Genomic DNA, 18,546 nt, shown 5'->3' with positions numbered 1-18,546 from the left:
GAAAGAAGGAGCAATTTATTTTGGCTCACACTTTTTAGTGGGTTCAATGTGTGGCTTGTTGGCTCTGGGCAGATCTGGTAACAGGGCAGGGGAGGACATCAGGTTACCTGATGGCTTCCCAGAAATAGGGAGAGAGAGGAGGAGGGAGCCAGGAACAGGGACACAGCCATGGGTCGTGCCTCCCTGTGGCTGCCTGCTCACCAGGCCTTCCACTGCGGAGCTCCTCTGCGAGGACAGCACCCACAGCCCAGAGACTTTCCAGAAAACTAGGCTCAATACAGGGGACTTCTGGGGCGGATCTTGTTGTAGCTCATGACAGTGTCTCAGTTAAATCAGATGGGGCTAGGGGCTAAGAATGACATTTTTTTTTTAACATGGAAAACACAGATTTTATTCTAGAACTGTTGCAACAGGTGAAGAGTCCTTGATGTAGAACTGGCTCAGTTCTGGATACAACGTGGACAAGTGGGAATTTGTAACCAAAGAGCAAGGTGGGGTCAATGGGTGGAAAACCATTCAGAGGAAACATCAGAGGTGGGTATGCATATACCAGTTAAACAGATCTTTCAGGATTCTTAAGGAAGGCAGGTCGGGGGGTCAGATATCATCTCAAAGATGAGGAGATGATGAATTTGATCTGATGCAGGGGGTGATCAACAGCAAGGGTGGAAGATTATTGATCAATTGATTAGCAGGATTCTTGTTAAAACGGGGGATACAAACAGACATCGAAGTGCAAAGGTCAAGGTGCACTTGGACATAAAGCTCAGAGGAACCTGATTAAAGTATGGTCAAGGAGGGAATCTTGGTCAACAGGAAGAGAGAAGATAAGAAGGGAGGGAAGTTGGCTGCCTCTTCAGACATTGAGGCCTCTCTACATGAATCCCAGGGAGTGTGTTTTTTAAAAATGCTCCAAAATTCCAAGGGCTGCTTAAGTGCATTGCTGTTTCTATTATCCAGCAGCAGAAAATTAGATGTGTATTTTAAAAGAACAAGATAAAAGTAAACAAATAGGGATAAAGAATAACTGCTAAAGAGGAAAACAGGAAGAAATAATTGTTTTTGTTTGAGCTTTGATTGAGAAAAGAGTTTCACAGTTGGCCTTGAGGATAAATGCAATGCGGAAAAGCATTTCAGTCTTATTGGAGGAAATATGAGAAAAAGCAGAGCCTGACAAGCTTGCAGCAGGTGGAAGAAAGGCAAGCATTTTTGGAGCTGCAGATGGCATGAGGTTGGAAAGAGAATGGAGAAAGACAGGTAGAGATTAGATTTTAAAAGACCCTGACTTCCCAGTTCCTAATTTCATTCTTTTTTTTTTAATTTAATTTTATTTTTAAAAGTAAAAGCAAAGCAAGAACAAAAATCAGAAACAGGACAACATACAACAGCACATAAAACAACAATTATTTATGCCAGCAAGTAAGATTGATTTCACATCATCTCACCACTAAAATTTACAACATAGATTGAACATGTTGTCACCCACCAATTATCATACTACTTTGGGAGACAGGAGGATAGTATGTTCCAGCCTAGCTTGGCCACCTTAGTGATTTAGTGAGAACCTGTCTCCAAATAAAAAATAATAAAGATGGTTTGGGGCTATAGCTCAGTGTAAAGGCTTGGGTTCAAACCCAATTACCAAAAAGAGATTTATGGCACAGGAGATAAAACATACGTATGTGCTCACTTCAGCAACACATACATAGAAGCATGCTTTTCAAGACTTCTTTCATGTTATGTATGTTAATATCTACATACGCTGCAATACACATATTATTCTATTTTTGACATTGTATATGATAGAATAGTAGGGAAAGAAAGTGCTAGTGTGTTGGATTAACTAATTAATGGTCATCTTATAACAGCCAGCTGAGCAGAATCATTGTGGTTCTGCGTGTGGAAGGCCCACATGAGGATTGTTGCCAGCAGCATAAGTGAGAACTGGAAGGGAAGATGGTGTGGGGTTTATTCTCCTGGAGAAGTTTGTCTTGGTGGTTTTCCTGATAGGAATTCAGCTGTTCTCATCATTGACATAGCTTGGGTCCTTGCTGTCACTGAGGATGGATGTGGTTCTCTTCAGGCATCATTTTTTGGCTCCAGGCAGATCCTTCAGCCTGCTGGCACAGATCCTTCATCACACTGGTGCAGACTTTTAGCTTCTACCCCTGGCCTTTGGGCCTTCCCAGCACAGATCCCTGATACAGACTTGCATGAGACATTGCTGAGGGCTCTTGGTCTCCAGTTGGAGTCGTGGAGGATATTGCCGTGGGCTCTAGAGCATCACCTGGACTAATACAGGACATTGCTAGGGGACCCAGGCCCTCAGCTGAATTCTTTAGGTCTCTAATGTGTGAACAGATTTCTTATACTCTTCTGTTTTTGACTTTTGGATGAGTATTATAAAATAATCGTATAAATTATGTGTATTAAATCTATTCCCTTTCAAGCCCTGACTACAATAGCTGGAGTAAAGGATAAGAAAGTGCAAGGAGCTAGGTGTGGTGGTGCAGGCCTGTAATCCCAGTACTCAGTAGATGGAGGCAGGAGAGTCATTGTGAGCTCAAGACTAGCGTGGGCTACAAAGTGAGCTCAAGGCTATCCTGAACTGCTTAGTGAGATCATGTCTCAGAAAATGTGCGCGCGCGCACACACACACACACACACACACACACACACACAAAAGGAAATGAAAGGAAAAAGTGAATGAGAAAGCCGTTTATAATTCCCTGAGATTTAAATATGGTACTATTGATTTGCAAATTAGCTAGTTCTCCCACATAGAAATGACAAAGTTGAAATAGATATCTTGAATTTTAATTGCTACCTATAACTGTAACACAGTTGTTTAAAAGATATTCATCTGTTATGGCTTGTGTCTAGGTAACTCCCAAAGGCTCATGCACTCATAGGTGCAGCTTCTCAGAGATAGGTAGATATACAGTGTGTGATACTGGGATTGAGGGTGCAGTACTAAATTAGTCCACTGATTGGAATTAGCACAGTTCTGGGTGTGGATAAGGGAAGCGCCACCCTGCGGTCTGGGTGGAACACTGATAGGCTTATAGCCTGGCTGGACTACAAGGGAGAAAGGCCAGATGGGCTGCTGCTGCTTGCTGTTTGCCTCCTCCTGCCTGCTCTGCCATGGACTGTTTCTCCTCTGTGATGCCCCTCTGCCAGGCTGCCCTGCCTAGGAGCTTGCTAACTAGGACTGAAACCTCAGCAAAGTGTGCACTGAAATAAACCTTTCCTCCCTTAACTTTGTCCAGTATTTTGTCTCAGCAATGAGAAAAGTAACTAAGATATGACTACACAATGTCACCTTTCTCTTATAACCAGAAGTAGGGAATAAGGGGGAGAAAACTATGAAAAAGCAAGTGCAAGAGAATAATCTTTGCACTAATGCTCACAAACCTCACCCAGAAGACAGCTCTCTGGATGTCAGTCAGTCCCTGTTTTCCTGCCTGTGGTAGCATAGAAGCAGCACGTTAGAGAATGGTGGCCAAGGCTTATAATCCCAGAGACAGAGGAGGCTGCAGCAGGAACATCTAGAGTTTTCACACACACACACGCGTGCGCACACACACACATACACATACACTTGCAATTGCATGGGGGTTGGGAGCAGGTTATAACAAGAGCAATTTTAGCAGTGGCAGACAAATGAAAGTGAGAGAAGTGGCAGGAAAAATGTAAAAACAGATTGGTGACATCCAAACCATAGGCATCTGGGTTCATACTACAAATCCACACATCTGAAGAACAGGATGACTTTTACATGATAGTAGAGTTCAGATAAACATTTTAAAGACCTTAAAGTGCTTAAAGCATTAGAACAATAAAAGATATTAGGACTTTTGTTTATTTATTTATATCTTTTTGAGAGGATCTCACTGTGTAGTTCAGGCTGGCCTTAAACTCACTTTGTAGTCCAGGTTGGTCTCAAACCCTTAACAGTCCTCTTGCCTCAGCCTCAAGTACTGGAATTACAGGTATGCACCAGCATGCCCAGCCTTGGGCTTTTGTTTTTGTTTTTCAGTACTTGGGATTGAACCCAGGACATGTAGCCTGCTAGACTAGTGCCTGCCTTGAGCTGCATCCCCAATCATTTTGATTTTATTTTGAGGCAGGGTCTTGCTATATAGGACCTTGGGTTTGTGATTTTTCTGTTATTAAATGGGGGCAGGGGGGTATTGTCCATGTTCTTGATGCCTTGAACAAAGAATTTAGCAGGATACCCACAAGGAGTGGCAAGATCAAAGATTTATCTGAAACTGAAGGCATGTTCCACAGCAGCCCCGTGAGAAGAGCTCATGCCCCACCCAGTGGGGGATGCTGAGAGTTTTAAGTATTAGGGTTGAGAGTAGGATTGAAAGGTTGGACTGGGGTTTGGCTCCTGCTGATGAACAGCTTGGCTTAGCCCCTCCTCTAGGTGTCACATTCTTTGAACTTTTATGTTCCTTAGAGAATTGTCATGATGGTGGTGATGGTGATGGTGGTGGTGGTGGTGATGGTGGTGGTGGTGGTGGTGGTGTGCAGTGATTCGGTGGTGGTGGTAGTGGGATGGGGGTGGTGATGCTGGTGGTGGTGATAGTGGTGGTGGGGGTGGTGATGCTGGTGGTGGTCTTGGTGATGGTGGTGGTGGTGTGTGTGTGTGTGTGTGTGTGTGTGTGTGTGTGTGTGTACCAAATCTGTATAGTAAATGACATGGTAATTAGGCTTGAGTTGGCCAAGGTTTGCAGAAGACTAACTTGGTCCACCCTTGAGACTTACTATGTCCAAGCTAACTTAGGCTGTTTCTCTAGTTGTATTTAGAATCCTGGTTCTGGGCTAATATTTAACTCAGAAGATTGATCCAGTTTCCTTAGCAACTTCTTGTCTCAGTCTCCCAAGTAGCTGGGTTTATAGGCTTTGGCTACCGTGCCCTGTTTATTTTTAGAGACTGGACTGGAAATATTTACCAAGAACTTCACTGTTGGAGCTCACAGTAGATTTAGAGGTCAACAAGTTACCCTCGCAGCCCTCCTGGTGTTTACAGCCTGGAGGAGAGAGTGCTGAGGTAGGCACAGGTACTGAGGTAGGCAGAGGAATGGCCAGGATACAAAAGATGTGGAAGGGATGACAAGAACAGAACTGGCTGTGAAGGTGACAGCCAGACTGCTAAGTTGAATCTTGATTTTCCATATGTGTCAGACTTGGTGGCACACATCTATAAGCCCACTTACTCAGAGGGTTGAGGCAAGAAGATCAGAAGTCTGAGGCCAGCCTGCGCAGTGAAAACCAGTCCCCAAAAGCAAACAAAACCCCCAAAGAACTGTAGGTCTGATTTTCCAATGGACAGTTGAATAGATCATGATGTTGTTAACCAAGATGAAAAACAAGAAGAAAATATATTTGGGGAAAAGGGACAGCTCATTTTTGACATGCCTAGAAAGCAGTCAGAATTTGGATGAGATCGATCTATGATGGCGACTGTGGAACCGGAAACCAACCCTACTCCTAATCCCCCATCTGCAGAAGAGGAGAAAACAGAATCCAACCAGGAGGTTGCTAACCCAGAACACTATATTAAATATCCACTTCAAAACAGATGGGTGCTCTGGTTTTTTAAAAATGATAAAAGTAAAACTTGGCAAGCAAACCTTCAACTGATCTCTAAGTTTGATACTGTTGAAGACTTTTGGGCTCTATACAACCATATTCAGTTGTCCAGTGATTTAATGCCTGGCTGTGACTACTCACTTTTTGAGGATGGTATTGAACCCATGTGGGAAAATGAGAAAAACAAGCGGGGAGGACAATGGCTAACCACACTGAACAAACAGCAGAGGCGAAGTGATCTGGACCGTTTTTGGCTAGAAACACTGCTTTGCCTTATTGGAGAATCATTTGATGACTACAGTGATGATGTGTGTGGAGCTGTTGTTAATGTTGGAGCTAAAGGTGATAAGATAGCAATATGGACTACTGAATGTGCAAAACAGAGAGGCTGTTCAACATATAGGGAGAGTATACAAGGAAAGGTTAGGACTTCCTCCAAAGATAGTGATTGCTTATCAGTCCCATGCTGACACAGCTACTAAGAGCGGCTCCACCACTAAAAATAGGTTTGTTGTTTAAGAAGACACCTTCTGAGTATTCTCATAGGAGACTGCGTCAAGCAATCGAGATTTGGGAGCTGAACCAAAGCCTCTTCAAAAGCAGAGTGGACTGCATTTAAATTTGATTCCATCTAAATGTTGCTAAGATATAAGAGAAGTCTCATTCGCCTTTGTCTTGTACCTCTGTTCCCCCCCCCCAGAGTATCCACTATCCCAATCAAAGTATTACGGTACACATCATCCCCAGAATCCATAAACGTGTTCCTGGTTCGCTCTGTAATAGTTTAGTACAATTACCATGACAAACACATTTTACCCGTTCACAATATTCAAAAAAGAGCTTGTGTTTCTGTAACAGGAAAAAAATGTTATGTTCTGTTGTATGGAGGAGCATATTTTGCTGGTTTGAAAGAGTATGATGCATACAGTTTTCTAGCAGTTTTCTTTGTTTCTTTTTACAGCATTATCTTTGCTGTACCTTTGCTGGTGGCTGCTAGATTTTAATTTATTTGTTTCCCTACTTGATAACATTAGTGATTCTGATTTCAGGTTTTCATTTGCTTTGCTTTTGGTTTTTCCTCATGTAACACTGGTAAAGGATCCAGGAGTATAACACAAGGGTGGAATAAACATTAATTTTGTGTGTTATTTGGTAATTTTTTTTATAACTACAAAGCTTTGCTACAAATTTATGCATTTCATTCAAATCAGTGATCTATGTTTGTATGATTGCCTAAACACAATTGTGGATTATTAAAAAATGTAACATCATAATTACATTCCTAACTAGAAGTAGAATGTCTGTTTTTGTATCTTTTGCTGTATTTTAATACTTTGTATTACTTAGGTTATTTTGCTTTGGTTAAAAATGGCTCAAGTAGAAAAGCGGTCCCATTCATATTAAGACAGTATATAAAACTGTAAATAAAATGTGTACAGTGAATTGTCTTTAAAAAAAAGAATTTGGATGAATTACTCGAGTTCTGAAGAAAGCTTTTCAGCATTTTCGTCTATCTGTGATCATGAAAGCTGTAGATAACACTGAGGATACTATGTATAATGCAAGAAGAAAAATGGAGCAAAGGAACTTAAGCAATGTCTATACTAAAAATATATGTAGATTAAGAGGAGCCTGAAAATGAGTAGTGCACTGAACAGGATTGATACAGGTGATATCAGTGGCAAAGCTAGCTGGGAGATGAACAGGACCTGGCACTCACAAGATCCTAGGACAGGGCCAAATAGTCCTTGGGACTGTGTGTAGAACTTCCCGCGAGCTTCCGTGAGATGTGGATGGGTGTAGACCAAAGGCCTGGGGCAGGACATTGTTGACTTCCCATGGGAGCCATGCTACATTTTCCAGATGTAATATGTACTTTATTTTTGCTTTTATCTTCTTTTTCTCTTCTTCTGCCCAAGTTTGCTCTACAGTGCTGGTTTCTCCCATACCCACTCACCTTGTACTTTTCAAATAAAGTTTTGGCACCAGTTTTGGCTTGTTTCATGCAATTTGTTGTTTGGGGAAAGGACCTGTAATACTTTTTTTCTTTTTTTGTATTTTGGGGAAGGGCCTATAGGATGTTTAGGGTCTCACTACTAGATTGGACTCATAGTGATCTGCCTGTTTACAGCGACCCAAGAGCTGGGGATGGAACACCCTGGCCCCTGCGTCTGCTTGCAGGTGCTTTAATCCACTGAACTATTTGGCTGGCCCTAGGACCTGTAATACTTTTGATTGATGAGCCGTTTCTAAAGGAACTACCCAATGACAGGGTTTGACTAAAGGAATGGAAATAAAATCAGGAGATAATGATGTAATACAAACTAAAATAAGCACTGAGGAGTGTGTGTGTGTGTGTGTGTGTGTGTGTGTGTGTGTGTGTGTGTGATATGTGCTACTGTGGATTGAACCCAGGGCCTTTGCCCTGAGCTACATCCTCAGCCTTTTTCAATTTTTACTTGGAGTTAGGGTCTCATTAAATCACTAAGTTCCCAGGCTGGGCTTGAATGTCCAGTGCTCCTGACTCACCCTCCCAGGTTCTGCAATCATGTGTGTGCCACTGTACTTTGCAGGTTCTTTTTGTTTCAGATCAGAGAAATGTGAGCATTTTGTATGCTGAGGAGTCAATAAATTGAGTGTAAAAAATACAGCAAGAAGAAATAACTTGGAGTCTAAACAGGTTGAGAAGCGACCAACCCCAGTCTCTTCCTTCGCGTGTGCTGTGTGCTGGCAGCACCAGCGCTCTAGGGTAGAGATGCAGGATGGCAGGTCCCACCTTGCCTCTAATGAACCAAAACTTAATGTGTGAACCAGAATCGCTGGTAGCTGTGAGCGGGAAAAGGGCTGCAAAGCCAGCAGCTCAAGCAGGCTTATTGTAACGTGGAGAGGGACCTCCCTGTGTGAGCAGAACAGAAACTTCTCTTACAGGATAGGAGGCAATTTTAATAGCATTTCTAGTGGGTTTTGAGGGGGTGGGCCAGAGAAACAGCAGGCTTGTGGCTCGCAGGTGTGTCCACTGTGACCTGCTGACCATCCTGGGGAACTGCTTGCAACCTAAGTAAAATGAAACCTACATTTCTCTGAGAGTGTGGGTGGGCTTATTTGAAGTGGCAGTGTCCCTGTCCAGGTTCTACTTTTCCCAGCTTTAAAATGGTATAGCAGAATGTGTTGTCATTCTTTTCTTGGCTACTTCCTGCTGAGAGGAGGCAATGAAGGTTTTGTGGATGCTTTGAAGAAGCCATTTGGAGGTGTTCTCAAGCAGTTGCCTGGGAGATGGCAGATATTTTGTTCCTGAAAATATCTTTGGAATGGATTAATTATATGGGGAAGAAAAAGAAGGAAAAAGAGTAATAAGGAAAAGAGTAATCAGCATTAAGGGGGCTGGGAGGGGAAGGAGCAATAAAGAGCAAGGGGAAACGGGCATTGGAAGAGCCTCCAAGGCATCTGGGAGCCCTTCATTCACTAAGGCCTTTTACCCCATCTCTGCTGGCTTTGTGGTCTTGGAGTAGAGCACATATGATGCCCTGGGGAGCGGCCAAGAGAGCAAGGCCTCTGCAGTTTGGGGGGATACCGGAAGCCCAGGTGTCTGCTTAATCTTGCAAGTGTCCCAGTTGGCCAGGGACTTCTTTGAGTCACTTGGTGACTTCTTTTGACAGTCTTATGAGCTCTGAAAGAAAAACTCTTAGGACCCCGATCACTGTTCCAGCTCCTGTGATTATTCCCAAGGTGACCATTCAGGGACTAGCTGGATGACACGTGGGCCACACGTGGGTTATGGGGAGAGAGGGGTGGGTAGACCAGATGTTGCTAAGGAAAGGGCGGGCTTGAGGAGGCCTAATGTACAGGCTCCAGGTCAGCTGGTAGGTGAGTGAATGTGTGCTTATTTCCACACACCCAGAAGATGCCCATGTCTAGGGAGAAGCATTCTGTTAGATCAAACCAGGACAGGAAGGGGAGGTCTGGGGGCGGGGTAGAAAATAAATGTCAGACTGCTACAAATTTGTGCCACATAAGGAAGGAAGAGCTACAAGTTGCAACTGCCAACTCTGAGGGGGACAAGATGAGGCTGGTTGTAATACGACAAGCCCTTATTGGCTAAAAGTGGTGAGTTTTTGGTGAGGAAGACTTTGCCCTCAGGCATATTAAGTTTGCATTTTGGGACACATCCATGGGCTAGGAGAATGTCCTTCAGGGCATCAGGGCAAAGAAACAGTCTGCTGTTTCTTTGGTCTATTCAAACAGAGAAGGCAGCTTGGTGACATGGGTCGAGTTGGTGTGTACTGGAAAAGGGGAGCCTTTTTCAGAGAGAAGCGGACCCAGGAGGAATGACCTTTTACTTTGTTGTTGTTGGGGTGGTTAGGATTACTTAAAGGGACTCTGTCCTTCTGGTTTTAATCCTTGAGAGGGCCTGGTGGCTTTATATATATACCCAGTGTCCAGGTTGTAGAGCTGGAGGCGTGAGGGTATCTGGCTGTTGGAGGGTTTTTGGAGGGTGGGGTCAGCATAATTCCAAATGAGAAGCCTAAGAGTGTTTTGTTAGGAAATTGAAAGGAGTGGACATAGGTCTGAACATAAGAAGTAGAGACTGTGAAGGTAATGAAGGACCTCCCGTACAGAATCTCAGAGAGGCTGAGCACAGAGGTTCAGGGGGAAGAGATGTGAGTTTGAGAAAGGCTGAGCATAGGAGTTTAATCCAGCTAAGTGGACCTCGAGGAAAAACCTGGTTGTGCTCTGTTTAGTAAGGTGACTAGCCTTGTTACCTTTCCTGAGAATTCAGATTGATATGCACTATCAAACTTCCAGGTTATACTTAGGGAGGAGGCTGCCTGGTGGGTGATCTCTAAGGTAAATTCAGGTCCATTATAGGTTTGGATGAAAATTGGGAACCCAAAGTGGGGATGATTTTAGTGTGTAGGATGTGTTACTGTGAGGATCTTTTATTTAATATAGGAAAGGCCTCTATCCAACCTGAGAAGGTGTCAACTAGAACAAGAAGCTGTTTTGTTTTGTTTTGTTTCCAGAGACATCTGAGTAAAATCCATTTGCCCGTTGGTACTCGGGAAGGATTCCTGAAATTGATGGGTGAAAGGAAAGAGGTCTGAAGTTGCTCTGGGAGTTGGTGGTTTAGCATATGGAGCACTGGATAATAATCTTTTGCAGGGAGGTCCTAAACTAGGGGTGGGATATACATGAGTCTGGAGAAACTGGAGTAGAGAAATGAACTGGGATACAATTGGTCATGGAACAATGAAAAAAATAATTTTACAAGTTTTCAGGAAGGATCAATTTTTCATGGAGAAGCCACAACTATACTTCTTGTCATGCCTCCTGTTCTTTGAGTAGAGGTATTTTTTGGTTTTTTTTTAAAAAACATTTATTTATTTATTTATTTATTGTGTGTGTGTGTGTGTGTGTGTGTGGCCAGCTCAGCCCACCAGGGGGCGGGGCTGGCTGGCATGTGGTGCTGGGGGATCGAACAAGCTTGTGCTTTGCCAAGCTTGTTCCAAGTAGGTGCTTTAGACCACTGAGCCATCTCACCAGCCCCAAGTAGAGGTATTTTTTGGAGTAGGCGAGTATAAGAGGAAACAGGACCCAAGGAATACAGAGGGAAACTGCCTGTCTGCTGCTCTATCAGCCTCATTATTTCCACAAGTGATGTGTTGAAATGTTTATCCCAGGAGTTAGGTCTTCCATGGCTCTTGTAATGAATGACAGCTCTCTAGGGTAGAAGAGCTACTCCTAGGAGGTCTTGAATATGGGGCCTCCTTTTTTTTTTTTTTTTTAACTTTGGTGGTACCAGGGATCAAACTGAGGACCTTGCACTTGGAAAGCAAACACTTATCCCATTGAGCTATCTTCCCAGTCCTCTATGGAGCCCTTTTTGAATAGGTGTATGTTTTAGATTTAGGGTCCCATTTCATGCCAGATTTGGGCATTTGAGTGTAGATATTATATGTATCTTTGGAGTCTGTGTGAGTATTGATGGTTTTATCTTTTGTAACAGTGAGAGCTCTAATGAATGTGATGAATTCTGCCTGCTATGGAGTTGTCCCTGTGAAGAGGGAGAGTAGTGACTATCATAATAACTTTCCAGGAGGCCTGGAAGAGGTGGCCTTTGAAATGCTCCTCTCAGCCAGCCAGTTGAGGAATACATCTGAGGTCATGGGATAGAAGGAGGTGAGGTAAAGTCAAGGAGCTCTGCATGCAGGCTAGGGGGCAGAGCCTGGGAACTTGGGTATTGGTAGGGGGTTGGCAGGGTTTAGGGCAAAGGAATAGCAGAAGGTAACTAAGGGGTGTAAGAGCTAAGAGTGTAGAGCTTGAGCTCAGCCCAGAGAAAGACTAACGCCTGATGGCTGAGAAGGTTGCAGAGGCTGTGTGGAGAGTGTGCCAGTAGGAACTGGTGGAGAGTCAACATCGGGCTTTGAGGAAAAGGACAGCCGCTGGCACTAAGACCTATAAGCACAGAGGCTAACATTATTACAACGCTAAGCTGTTGGGAGAAATAGGCACACGCTGGAGGGAGTCTCTGGCAGGCTGTGCAAGCACCCTGGTGCTTGTCCCTTTTTGCTGTGTAGAAATAGAAAAAGGTTTATTAGGATTGTGTAGAGTCAAAGCAGGAGCCTTAAGGAGGACTAATCAGAAGGAGCCCTCAGGGTTCCCCCCCTCAGGAAGAATTGGAGTGTGTGTGTGGGGGGGCTGGTAGGGATGAGAATTTGGGTTTTAAGAAGTCAGGTGATAATAGGCTGGAGGCCCAGATGGCTGCTGGGACCAAGGGAGTATTGGTCCCACTGGTGAACAGAGGATAAGATTAACATCTCCCCAAGGGAGGTTGTACATTTCAGTAAGAGGAATTCTTTTCTGAATTTACTGGGATGTTGTCAGAAGGACTCGAGTCTTTGTTAGAAATGTTCTAGCACATTAACTGAAAAAAAAGTGAATGTGAATGGGCAACTGAGAGGATGCCTCTCCTCCAGGCCCCACTGGTACACTCTTCACACAGGATGTGCTACCTCACAGAGAGGTGGGACAGGATGCTACGGAGGCACTGGGTGAGAAGAGTGTGAGAACCACGCTGAGGGGTGAGTTGTGGGGGACAGAGGGTGGAAGCCGCAGGCTGGCAGATCAGAAGAGGAGGGCCTGGTAGGGATTGTTGAGGAAATGGGAGACAAAAGGCCAGGGGATCACCAGGGGGATCAAAGTCAGGAGAGGAGGGAACGGGAGGTAAAGGTGTGATGAAGCTGGGTGGGGAGTGTAAATAGGAGATTTTGTTAGGTTACACATGGGGGAAGAAGGCTGTGTTCAGTGAAGAGAATTTGGAGGGAGAGAGGAGAGAGAGGGAAGGTCTCTTGCAGAGGCTAAAAATGGCTTGGATAGTTGGGTATGATAGTACCCATCTGTGAGCCCAGCTCTTGGGAAGCTGAGGTAGTAGGATTGCTATGAGCTTGAGTCCAGACCAGACTACATGTGAGTTCAAATCCAGCCTTGACTATATAGTAAGACTGTGTCTCAAAGCGGGGGGGGGGGGGGAGAGAGAGAGAGAGAGAGAGAGAGAGAGAGAGAGAGAGAATAGGCTCAGGCTCAGATGTAGGGAACTTTTGACCTTTTGCCATGTCTCAGGAGGATGTTATCAAGGTCTCAGAGAACTTGGAAATCACAAGTAGCCTCAGTTGGCCAGCATGACCCAGCATCGAGTTTATATTGGGGCCACGTGAAACTACAGTAAGAGATCAACTTTTTTGGTATATTGTCTCCTTTAAATCCCAATTGGGAAAGATTACACAGGAGGCAGTCAATGAGAGTGTCTCCCAGTGCGCTTGAGGGAGAGCTCCCATGGTGGGGGCAAGAAAGGCGGCCAGGGTCTGGGGAGAGGTCACTGGGGCCTGTAGGCCTCCAGAGCTGGAGGAGGTGGTGCTGCACACTGCAAGAACACGTCTGCCTAGTCGGAGTGCAGGCGGCCCCCTTCTGTGGGGTCTTCCAATAAGAGAATGGCGGCACATGCAAAAGTGTTAGGAAGGAAAAAGGCGGGTGGCAGCCCAGCTTTCGCTGGGCATCAAAGCGGTCAACTGGTCCCAAATCTTACGCTCCCAGAGGGTAGTGTCTGGTTTGAAGTCTGGCAGGATGGCCCCTGGACTGGGGTTCATGAAAAGCAAAGGTTTGGCAAAGGGAAGGGAGAATTGGTTATTCGTTATCCAGTGGGCAACTGGGGCTCGAAAATTGCCTGTGGGGGTTTTGAGAGCTCTTCTGTTCTCATCAAGTGGCCTTCAGGGCGCCCACGTGACTTCTGTGATGCCAGCCACCATGCTCTAGTCAGACAGGGAGCAGGGAAGGAGAAGAGGGCAAAGGTGAGTGCCTGCTTGTCTGCCCCTTTCCTGAAAACAGTGAGGCATCCTGCTTTTTTCTTTTCTGTTTTTGAGAGAGGGTCTCGATATGTAGTGCAGGCTGGCCTTGAACGCATGGTGATCATCCTAGCCACGCCTCCTGTGCCGTGCCGTGGGACTGCAGGTATGCACCGCCGTGCCTGGCAGGCTTCTTCTCATTCAGCGTTTGCAGAAACTGTGATAGCAGAACAACCCAAACATGAAGGGAGACTGAAAAAAAATATAGCTTAACTGGGGAGGAATGATATTGCAGGAGAAAAGTATTGTGTTAGTAAGGGAGAGGTCATAATTTTGGATGGAGAATTAGCAGTGAGCACCAGCGTGCTCTTTCATTATATCCTCATGTTGTTCTAGAAGGTGCTTAAGTGTTCACCACAAAGTGATGCTTTTAGCACTAGAGGTACACAATAGAGAAATATGAGGGTTTTTTTGTATTTTAGGGAAGCGTCTATAGGGTGTTCCAGGTCTTACTACTAAGTCAGACTCATAGTGATCCTCCTGTTTACAGCCTTCCCATAGCTGGGATTACAGGCATGTGCCATCACACCCAGTCTCAATCTTAGCATGTCCCAGGGATGGGGCTGGCACGGCAGGCCCAGGGATCGAACCCCCAGCCCCTGAACCTGCTTGCAGGTGCTATAATCTGCTGAGCTATCTGGCCAGCCCAGGAACAAGATTTAAGATAGAGAAGGAAGTGGATGGAGTTCATTCCCAATGTAGGCCCTAAACTTTCTAGCAGGCAATTCAAACAAAAAAACATTTCAAATGTTCTTCAGAAATAGGTTTGCTATGTTGTATGAAAGAAGAGAAGGTTAAAAATGGGTTTGCTTATTTATGGCAAGTCTCCACAAAGTGTAATAAAAAGAGCAGGAGGGGTGAGAACCATAATTGGGAGAGTGTATTACTGGGACAATGTGATTCATCCCTCAGTACCCAGAAGGGCCCACATCCAACACCCTCACCGGCGTCTGTACCAAAAGTCATAGTTATTCAAATCGTCTACACAAATGCCACAGGACTCATCCAACTTCCTTTATCCAAGATGCCTGGGGCCAAAGTGCTGCAGATTTTAGGGTTTATTTTTTTTTAACTGAGTTTTTACAGTAATGAGGTATGGTTGAGGAAGCCTAGACGTGGCCTCCTCACGTCGTACACATACTTTATACCCAGAAACCGATGGCAATGTTGGACCCTAAGTCTAGGGCGCCTCCTTTGGAGTGTGACATGTCATGAGGTCAGATGTGGGCCTTTCCATTTGCAGAGCCATGTCAAGACTGGAAAAAGTTTGGCATATTTCAGATTTCAAATTTTTGCATTGTGACTATTCAATCTGTATTTGCACACAACCTATGCAATCCTCTACATATTTTAAGTCCTTCCTAGATTACTTATAGATGCTATATATGCAGTTTTTATATGGATTGTTCATAGAACGACAAAGAAAATCTATGCATATTCACCTCAGGCATATCTTCTATACATTTCAACCCATAGTTGGTTGAATTATAGATTCAGAACACACAAATATGGGGGAACAATGATAAAAAGCAGTAGTATAGCATTGTTTGCATGTGCATGTAAGAGAGAAGGAGAGAAAGAGGTAGAGATCCACATCCTCAGCCCCCCTTTTTTATGTTGAGACAGGGTCTCAGTAGCCACTAAGGTACCCACACTAGATTACAATTTGTGATCACCCGCCTCAGCTTTCCAGAGGGCTGGGCACCACACCAGCTAGCAACATTTTCAACAGTAGCACAGAGGGCCATCATGGTGGTCTTGAGGACGACAGCGATGAGTCCAGTTTTAGGATTCATGGACTCTGAGCCTACGCAGCCTCAAGCTTAGAGCGTGTACGGTGTCAGCGCAGATGAGCCGAAGCATCCGTCAGGAGTCTTTCACCTTGGCGGGCACTCAAAGTAGAGCACTGCAGGCGCCGTGCTGCCCGCCAAGAAGAGCTGGCCACATGGCGTGACACAGCTCTGAAGTGCTGTCCCACCGAGTGGCCGAAGAGCAAGCAAGCAGGATGGTGCGCCGAGCTGAAGCATGGTCACCCCTCGCCGTGATTCAGGCCCCCGCTGGCTTGAAGGCCAGGTGCCTTTAATGAAATCTGACATTCTTGTCAGTATACAAGTAGTGCCCACACCCCAAAACTGTCTCTTCATGAACAAAAATTTGTAGGTGCTTTGTACAGCTTCATTTTTTGATTTTATTTTTATTTACTTTTTTCAGTATCTAAAGAGAATACAAAATAGTAACAAAAAAAACAAACATTAGAAATGATACAGAACTTCACCAAACAAAACAATTTTTGTCCTTCTTAACTCTATAACTTTTTTTTTTTTTTTTTTTGTGGAACCGGGGATTGAACTCAGGCCCTTGCACTTGCCAGGGAAGTGCTTATTCCACTGAGCCATCTCCCCGGCTCCAACTCTATAACTTTTTAAAACCAATTTTGCAAAAAAAAAATCCAAAAAAACAAAAACAAAAACAACAACAACAAAAAAAACCCAAAAACCAAAACAATTTTGCACACATGTCTGGTAATCTGGACAACTAATTTGATGACAACATTATGCAATACAGCAACCATTGTCCAATTCCTGTTGTTTTGTACAGCTTCTTACAGGATCACTAAAGTACTACTGCATCTAATTTAGTTACCTGTTTTTTGTTTGTTTGTTTTTGGCAGAACTGGTGATTGAACTCAGGCCCTTGCGCTTGGCAGGGAAGCGCTTACTTTACTGAGCCATCTCCCCAGCTACCTGTTTTTAAAAAAAATATCTTCAGTAGATTCCAAATGAATAAGGATTCTATTTTTAATTCCCAGCATTTAGCTGAATATCCAAAAGATATCCATTGCTTAATACATATTTAGTTCTTTGTGTCTTTTCTTTTTATTACTTGCTTCTCATAGACAATTTTCTTCCACTTTTGCTTAGCCCACAACTGATACGTATTTTGTTTGTGTGTGTGGTGATGGGGACTGACCCAGAGCCCGGGCTATGCTGGGCAAACATCCTGCCAGTGAGCAGGTCCCTACCCATCTCCTCTCCCACACAGACTTTTACAAAGCATATCATGATAGATCCTTGACAAGGCTGTAAAATAACGTATGAATTAGTTGAATTTTAAAAATCCTGGTGTAAAAGCTGTTTCCAGAACTAAGGAATTCAGAACATCATATTTTATTTTTTATACTAATAAAATATTTGAAAAATCCACATGTTAAATTATACCTGACATTAGAATTTTAGAGAGCAAAGAATGATTAAACATACCACCTCTCTAGCAGTACAGACATCCAGATAGTATAATTTCTTTCTTGAAGTTTATCTCCTTTCACTATGGTCTTCCTGGCTCTCTACAATATTGTCCTTTAATATCTAAAAGCATTTTCTTTTCTACATCTTACTCATAAATCTGTCAATAACATTATAAAAAGCAACATTAAATAACTATGCCTTGCTTGTATGACAGTTCCCCAAAGAATTAAGCACAGAATTGTGATGTAATCTAACAATCCTACTCCAGCTATAACTGAAAGCAGGGGCCAGCATTTCTACACTCATGTTCCTCACAACCTTATACTCTTTTTTTCCCCCCTGAACCAGGGATTGAACTCAGGCCCTTGCGCTTGCCAGGGAAGCACTTATTCTACTGAGCCATCTCCCCGGCCCACAACCTTATTCTTAATAGCCCAAAGGAGGAAGTGACTTGAGTGTCCACCAACAGATGAATGAATTAACTAAAGTGGTATATACAATACTGGAATATTTTCTGGCATTAAAAATGCCAGAAACACACATATAGACCTTACTCACAGGTTGAGATAAGGGCAAATACTGCGTGCTCTATTTATATCAGGAACGTTGTTTAGCCAAAGTCAGAGACAGTGTGGTGGATAGCTAACTGGTGGTCAGCTTTACACCCAGCTGAATTAAACTAGCGTGGTGCTGGGTACGGGAGGCCCACCTGAGGGCTGTTGCCAGCAGCATGAAGGGAGAACAGGAGACGCTGCCAAAACGCTGTTGGGGATGCTGTTCGGAGAAGCTGCTGGAAGCTTCGGGTCCCCTGGGCTGTTCTGCTGGAGGACCTCGTCACGCTGGCTTTCCCCATGAACTCTGGAGGCGCTCTTTTCTTCTTCTTGAGCATTGCTTCCTGGCTCCAGTTCAGATCCCTCAGCTTGCTAGCACAGGTCCTTCATCCCGTTCGATGGACTTCTGAGCTTTTACCACTGACCTTTGGGCCTTTCCAGCAAAGATCCATGAAGCCCTGCATGAGACGTTGTTGTGGGCTTTAGGCCTCCAGTTGGACTTGTGGGAGGCAGTGTTATGAACTCTGAGTTTTCATCTGGACTCGTGCAGGATGTCAGAATTCAGGCTCTTCGCTGGAGTCTTTGGTCTTCAATGCTTTAGAGTGTGGACAGATCTCCTGTACTTGTATATGATTCTTTGGGTGATTCATTATAAAATAATATTATAAAATGTGTCCTGTATTATGTTGTTCCCCTTGCAAAAACCCCAAACCACGACAACCTTGGAGAGCTACTGTGGTGATTAGTAATTCA

General features: G+C 44.2%; 1 pseudogene; it reads left to right on the top strand.

Annotated features, from left to right (window-relative positions):
• The first annotated feature begins 5,465 nt into the window (after nucleotides 1-5,465).
• LOC101583931 lies at nucleotides 5,466-6,282 on the top strand (annotated as a pseudogene).
• The last annotated feature ends 12,264 nt before the right edge of the window (nucleotides 6,283-18,546 follow it).

This window comes from Octodon degus, unplaced genomic scaffold, assembly GCF_000260255.1.
Source record: "Octodon degus isolate 3935 unplaced genomic scaffold, OctDeg1.0 scaffold00100, whole genome shotgun sequence".
In the NCBI taxonomy this organism is placed as follows: Eukaryota; Metazoa; Chordata; class Mammalia; order Rodentia; family Octodontidae; genus Octodon; species Octodon degus.
This window is presented reverse-complemented; position numbering and strand designations above follow the sequence as displayed.